Source organism: Serinus canaria, chromosome 2 (assembly GCF_022539315.1).
Source record: "Serinus canaria isolate serCan28SL12 chromosome 2, serCan2020, whole genome shotgun sequence".
Lineage (NCBI taxonomy): Eukaryota > Metazoa > Chordata > Aves > Passeriformes > Fringillidae > Serinus > Serinus canaria.
In genome coordinates this window covers 25902104-25909942 of record NC_066315.1, presented here as the reverse complement: position 1 = coordinate 25909942, position 7839 = coordinate 25902104, and the positions used below count along the sequence as shown (strand labels likewise).

The window sequence follows — 7839 nt, the reverse complement described above, 5'->3', positions numbered from 1 at the left end:
CTGTTTTAACTGCATGTTTCCTTGGATTTCTGAGTCCATGTCAACAACTTTAATTGCATTTTAAAGCAAGTTTTGGGATGTGAATTTCCTTTGTCTCTTTTACATCCCAAATGAAAATATAGTGCAAAACTTCAGCATCATTAAAAGAGAAAAGAAAGAAAGGGAGCTGCTAGTAGGCCCTCAGCAGCTGGAATAATCTCCCACGGGGAGAGGTGGAAACCTTATTCCATGAGTCATTTAATACCGAATAAACAAAGCACTGGAGAATAAATTGTAAAGCATGATTTTTTTATTGTTCATTGACAGAGGGAGGGCTATTTGACTTAATGGAGCTTTTCCTTTTTTAAAATTCTTTAGTAATAGAAAGTGTGGACAATGTTAGAGATATAGTTTATTTCTCATTGACACTTTGGCCCTTACTGTGTTGTAGTAAAGGCACTAGTAACTTTAGCCCCTGCACACTATGAAGTTTGCAAGATCAGGTCCTCAAGGGCTGCTGAAATTCAGGATCCTCTTAGGTAGTGGCCCTCACTTGATGTAGTTACATAGTGGCTTAATTACAGTTCCATAAAAGGTTTTGCACACCCAACTATCCCAGCTCCTGCTATTAAATGCTTTGCTTTAGTGACAAAGCTCTGAGGAAGGCAGCTGAGTAAGCTGTGTATGCTGTGTGGCATGGAGTGCTCTTGGTCTCCAGTGGAACCCAGTGGAATCCAGGACTGATAGAAGGCAACAAATAACCCCCTTGCATCGCACAGAGCCTGTCTGTAATCAAACATAATTATGGAATCACTGCCAGTCAGAGCTGTTATAGTCTTGCCTGTAATCAAGAACAACATTATTGCAACATTTATTACTCTCCAAAGTACTCTGAGATTTATGGGTCCTTGGAAAGAAAAGTGCTGTTCGGCAAATCTATCCCCAAGCATTATTTGGCCATAAAGAGAGTTCTTTCTCTGAGAGATCAGAGCAGTTCCAATGAAGCACATCTACTGGATAATTTCTTCAGATTCTTTTTAGCCCTAAATGAAGAAAAGTACACACGTTACTTGAAGAAATTCAAACTTCTACATGCCAGCCAAGTAGATGTAGACAGGCATTTCCCTGATGCTCGAGATACAATGTAACCGCTGCTGGTGGAGATAGAGCATTCCAGTAAACACTGGGAATCACTGCCATCATGCAGAAACCAAACTCTTTGATGTAATTGCACAGTTATTACACACCCATGATGAAAGGTCTCAAGGAGAAGAGCTTTCCCTATAGTACTGAGTTATGGCTTTGGCTATACCAATAAACAGGAATGTTAAACAGAAAATGTATCTGGAAAAATGATGATATGTGACATAACTCATAAGGAGTCTAGAAAAAGGGAGTAATAAGTGCAGTTGAGCATGCAAGGGTAGAAGAAGCAGTATCTTTTAATTTTGGAAAGAAAAGCAAAAAAGAATATTTTTTTTTTGGTGACTTCTTAGCCCACAAGGAGACAGAAGAAAGCTATATGTTCAGAAGTGGATGTGGGTGGGAAAGCAATGGGTGAAGAAAAAGCTTGTTACCTTGAAAATGTTACCTCAGAAGGTTTGGAAACCATTAATAAAACCACCTCAAAGCTCCCCAAGGAAACCGTGTTTTCTTCTCCAAGTTGCAGAGGTGATTTGTAGAGTTGATCTGAAGGGCACAGGAGCTGATGCAGACAACTCCCCATACCAAGCCTCTGAGGTTAGGAGAGTCAGCTCCTCTGTTTGTGTGTATGGTGACAGTTCTGCCAAATACTTTTCAGATACAGCAGCTTTATCAGTGAGAAGGATCTGGGCTGCCCTGCAAAGATAATCCTCCCAGTGGTGTGTCAGCCTCAAAGAAGGGTGTGATTATCATTCCAAAGGAGTGTAATGTGAACCTGTGCCTCCCATTCAGCCAAGTGATGGCTAGATCAAGGAGGCTTCTGCTCTTTGCTCACTCTTTCTTTTGTTTCTTCTCTTTCTTCCCTCTTTTTTTCCTTCCAGCAAACAATTTATCTTCATATTAACTTCTTTTATAATGTACCTTTAAGATGTCCGAAGAGTGATGTCCTAAGGCACAGTGGCCCTTAGAAAATGATCTCCTGCTAGACCATCAGCAGAGTACTAGGTGGATGAGTTTCTCATCTTGGGATGCTTGGATATTTGCTGGCTCTGATTAGCATTTTACAAAGATAGGGTTTCATTGCAAACAGTCTGATGGAGTCTATCAGGGTACTTTCAGCTCTCCTAAGCCTGGTGTTTCAGGATTTTGCTACCAGCTCTGGCCTGGGACACACAAAGCTCCAGACTCCATGTGAAGGTGACTCACCCCTTTGATTGAACAGGTCTTAGAGATGCATGTTGTCTTTTCTGTCACTTCAAGAAAAAGGTCTTCATATAGTGAAATCAGGTGTCTGATCTCCCAGGTCTCCTGAACTCATGCATGTTTGTTGTTGGTTTGTTTGTTTGCTTTTGACAGGAAGGACAAGCAAATCAAACAGCAGATGGGAGAATGGCCATCCTCTAACCATATTGAGTCATGCTTATTCATGGGTCATAATCCAAAAACAGTTGTTTGTGTTTGCCTGGGTTCTTGTTCTTGTCTTGCAGCAATGATTGAGTTCAGGCTGGAATTTAATACACAAAAAAAATACAGAAAAGTAAGGCTGACAAAACTCGAGATTAAACAAATAACTAAAATAATGCGTGACAACAGCGAGTTTGATCTTTTAAACCAGAAATTTTTCTGTACCAAACTGCCTTTCCTCAATGCAGTCTGCATAAAGGAAGGAGCAGAGGCAGCTGCAACCACCTCAGAGATGGAGCTCCCAGAGATGGAGCTCCCAGTAGTCAGTCTGTAAGAAAACACCTGGCAGCCTTAACGAACATTATTTTCTAGAATGTTCCAGGAGCTCTGCTGGCAGGGAAATATGCATGACTTGTAAGGGAGAACATAAAGAGGCAGTTCTCCAAGAGCACGTGGTTTGACTTATAAAAGCTTTCCTTACGGGCAAAATTAATTATATATCATAAAGATCTGTTATATATTCTGTTTATACAATTATAAAGCATTAAGGTTAATTAGTTGTGGTACAGACTCCTGAAGCAGAATCTGGTTAGAGAATAAACAAAAAGCTCAGTCAGCTGTGACCGTGGTTAACAACTCACACTTTCATATCAGCTTTCACACTTAACTCTCTTGAAGTGATTTATAAGTTATGCAATCCAGTGGGCTTGACCTTTGTGCATTTGGTAATTTTTTGGTTTATAAAATTAGAATATGCTGATCAGAAATGGTCTGAGATTCAGACCTTTAAGAAATTAAATTAAAAATATTTGCTAACCAACTTTTTTCAACTGTTTTCTTACCTATTAGTTACTGGTGATGCTATTATGTCTGGTATTGTATATACACAGAAAATAAATACTTCTTCATCCCCTTATTCTGTCCTGATGGGGATGGTTCTGGCTGGCAGCAATGTGAATCCCTGTCTACATCACTATCCTAAAAATAGGGCTGAAATCTTGGTTGTGAAAAGATATTGATAGAAGGGTTTGTTTGAAAACACACAAAGATTTGTTTTCAAGCTACAATTTTACAGTATTGCAATGCTATGATATGAGTTGACAATATTAATGTATCAAACCATCAGACATCTCCAAACTTAATTACTTTTTTGCATTGTGGAATTTAGCACTGAGTCTTATTGCTGTGCATGTGCTATTACAGGTGTTTGGGCAGAGTAAGTGTTTTCTGAAATCTTATCAGTGCCATGTGAGTAGAGCTAAAAAAAATTAGTATTATTTGTCATGTCATGGGATATTGTACTGGTTACTGTGCATGTCCAAAAACACTTTTTAAAGCAAAAAAAAAAAAAACCCCAAAAAAACCCCTTGCAGTATTTATAAGAGAAACTGAAGAAAAAAACCCTTAAGATGGGAGCAAGGGAGGAAGAGTATGTATTTAGTATAGTCTAGATATTTAGGCTGTAAAATGTAGCCCACAGTTTTTTTTAAAATCTACAAATAAATTAAAACAAGCACTCCCCACTGAAAATACCACAGCCTGGTATCAATTCTGTTTCCTGAATGCATGATGAAAGTAGTGGGATTTGAGATAACTTTGAAGGAAGGCTTCACAGTCTTTTTTAAAGTCTATTTTGGGCATAGTTTTCTAGAAGAAAGCCTGAAATACATATATGAAAGAACTTCTGAGACAAAGATGTAAGGGCAACTGAAAATGGCATTGTCAGCCTGGAACAACAAACTGCACAGTAAGATACAAGATAAGATTACAGGTGAGTGCCCAATGGATGCTCCTAACTTCTATTCAAAAAGGCACTGAAGGGAAATGAGTGCCAGGAAAGGATACAGAGAGAGGCTGATAAAATCAGAGAGAAAATTCAGGAAGGTTATCTTTACTTCAGTGTTTTAAGCTCAAGGGAAAATCAGGTGTGGGTAGTGAAAAGTGGAGAAGTTGCATTCTAGGTATGACAGTTGCATTGACAAAGTTGGAAGAAATCACCTAGAAAAACCCACAGGTAGAATACTAAGAGGTAAAATGAGAGCCTGGTGAGGTATCTGTTGAAATTCAGGATGGACATCTCCCACAGCTGAAAGGTTACAGAATTGGCAATAATTTGAAAAATAAAACAAGAAAAGAAAATAACAAACCCTTTCCATCTTTACAATGGTGTTAGGAGAGGACAATATTTCTGAGTCCCAGCATGAGCAATAACATCACAGGCTGTGGAGGTGGAAGGAGTCCTGAGATTTGGTCACATCACTAATAATGACCTGAAAAGAGCTGAGTGGGATGTAAGCAGCTGAAATTAAAGACAACTTGGGAAAAGGTGAAGTTGTCAGAAACCCATCTGGGGTCATAGTTTCAGGCAATGCATTATTTTATTTTAAAACTTAGGAGTAAAAATTCAGTAGAAATATGAGAGGAAAAATAGTTCAAATGTAGAATTTAGTAAAATATGGAGACAGATATGTATACTGGGATATTTCTGAAGAGTTACAACAAACAAGGGAAGAAACCCTACAAATAGAAAATTACAGGATTACTGGTAAAGAAGGAGGGGTAAAATGAAAATCTGATAAGAATTGCCAGGAAAAGGGAGTGGGAATGAGAGAAGAAAGTGGGAGAGTGAATAAAAGGAGAAAGAACATGCTTTTGTTAATTAGATCTTCTCTTGAAAAAGAAAGAACTGATAACATGCATAAGAAGAGGCAGAGGTGTGTGAAGCTGATTTCAGGATAGCATTATTTAAATTAAATGTTTGTATTTATAAATTAAACATACTTTTAGGTTTTAAACATGGAGAAGCTATTACATCATTTGAATCAATATGACAGATATGTAAAAATTTCATGTGTAATTTGAATCAATGTGACAGATATGTAAAAAATTTTAAAACTGTTTCTATTCTCTTCTCCGAAGTGAAAATAAGACTCAGATCCTTGTACAGTGACAAAAAATTCAATTATTATCTTGAATTGTGTAGGAACTGATTATTTTTCAAGCAACTTTCAGAGAGCTAGTTTTTGTCTTCTGCCACTCAGGAAATATGTATCTGTGTAGATAAAAACAAGATGACATTTTCAAAATTGTTGCTCCCTGTCAATAGTAATAATTGAGTATACACAAAGAGATTTTGAAAATAAAATCAGAAGTCCTATTCCTGTGCTTTTTGCAAGTGGAAGCCCACTTCTGCTGTTAGTGTTTTTGCAAACTCCCAGGCATTTATTTCCACGTTCCCTCAATAGTCCTGTGGATAAACAGCCCATAACTGCTGTGTAAATGTCATTATCTGCTCAGAATTCTTACATTACTATAAATTAAGCTTCTTGCTGCCTAATTTTAGCAGTGACATGATCAAACACATGGAGTAGGGAAGATTTAGAAGCTCGCCTTATCTATCCAATAGTCTGAAAACCTGGAACATATTCTGGAACATCCAGTGGAAGTTTAAGTTCCCAGATAAATGAGCTTTCCTTCTTTCAAGCAGCAAGCTTTCCAAGGAAGAATTCGCATTAACAAATTCCTCTCAAACAGTTCATTACATTTCAATTTCTTTATTTTGTTGCTATTTGCCCTCTATACAAGCTAGCTATGCTAAACAACACTAAAAATATCCCACTTTATTATATGCAAATAAAGAATGTTAATTGGCGTCAGTCTCATAGAAACACTTGAGCACCTAAATAGCTGTACAGGAGGGACTTTGCCACGATGTAAAAGCAACCATAAAGTTTATGAGAGCAAAGATCCCAAGGGCTGAGCTTTTGCAATAGTAATGTGTTTAGAAAGAGTAATACATACATGGGGGGGATCACTTTGGTCCTTTGATGCAGGCATTGGATTCAATGCATGGAATGGACATTGCTGTGACATCTGAGCACCAAATTAATCCACACCTCTCACTCTTAAATGTTGACATTAGACAGGTAGGCTTTTACTGTTTGTGCATTGGCTTTGAGTGTGCCCACAGTGCAACACCATGTCTCTGAGGATGGCTTAGTGTTTGGAAAATCCCTGCTTTGCCCAGAGCTAGCACAGCCCTTGGCAGCCCAGCTCTATCCCCCAGGCTGCGTGGGCTCCTGGAGCCTCTGGCACGCAGCTTGGCAGCCACAGAAGTAAAAATAACTTTGCTTCACTCCCACCGCCTTTCCACCCCAGTGCAGAGGGAAGGAAAGGATATTTAGTGCTGAAACTACAGAGAGTTCAGGTAATAATAGCATTTAGGAATAAATTATGAAGATATGCATATTTCAGGCAGTTCCAACCTGCCCCTAAATTACAGCCTGTAGTGCATCACTCCCCTACACACTTGGTAGAAAAGTACTGGGCTGAGCCTACATATAAACTAAAATTTAACATGTTCAAAAGTAGCATAAATTAAAAGTACAGAAAAAAGCTGTTACAAGACATTTAGGTTTATCTTGAAACCACCATTTTCTTTCAAGATGTGTAGCATACTCACAAGCACGCAGCAGCAGCTCCAAAAAACATCATCCTCCAACATTCCAGTCTTTATGGGTGTGCCTTAATTAAAAGTATTCTGCCAAACAAGGAAACCTGACTCTTTAGGAGAAAAATATTGATAATATATAAGGACACTGTTACAAATTCATACAGATTCAGGAGAGAAAAGGATTTGCTTACTGTATCTACATGACAGGCTTTTAAGAAAAACAAAGTTAGTTGATGTGCCAAATTCTGTTATGTATCAGCATATATATATTTGGAAAGAGAAACCTTGATTTCAATCTACTGCTGTCCTATAAATAAAAATAATGTTACTTCAAAAGTCTGGTGTAGTCCATGTCTGATTTGAGAAACAAACATCTACAAGAAATTAATTGGATTATGAGAGTCAGAATTATGAGTTAGTTTTTGTACCCACATATCTTATTTTCTTCCTGAGTTACTGAGTGTGTGACATACACAGAGAAAATGTATAGCTACTCACACCAATGAAACATGTCCGTGGGCTTTCTATGCGATGCTTTTTCATGTTTTCCCAAATCAACCCTAAATGGTTCAAACTATATATGATTTCTTAGAAAATGTCTATTTATAGTGGTAGTGGTATGTTTACCCTGGAAAGACAAGGAAGTCCCACAAGGGCAAATCTGCCCTTTTGAAGGGTTTATTTTTGAGTACACTTATGGCTGATAGTACATACTCTATAGTTGTCCCACTGCCTTTTTTTTTTTTTTTTTTTCTGAACAGGTATTTCCTGTCTCTAAGACAATATATTAAGATTATTTTGCACTTTTTGTGCAAGACAAATACTGCTCTACACACAGTGGGCTAGCATGGGTCATCAAT

General features: G+C 37.9%; 1 long non-coding RNA gene across 1 annotated transcript; it reads right to left on the bottom strand.

Annotated features, from left to right (window-relative positions):
- Nucleotides 1-318: 318 nt before the first annotated feature.
- On the bottom strand, nt 319-7839 carry LOC108961479 (uncharacterized). Its single transcript, XR_003945331.2, has 3 exons — nt 6989-7839; nt 1557-2626; nt 319-1022 (listed from the first exon to the last, which is right to left on the bottom strand). It is a non-coding gene; the product is annotated as an uncharacterized LOC108961479 (long non-coding RNA).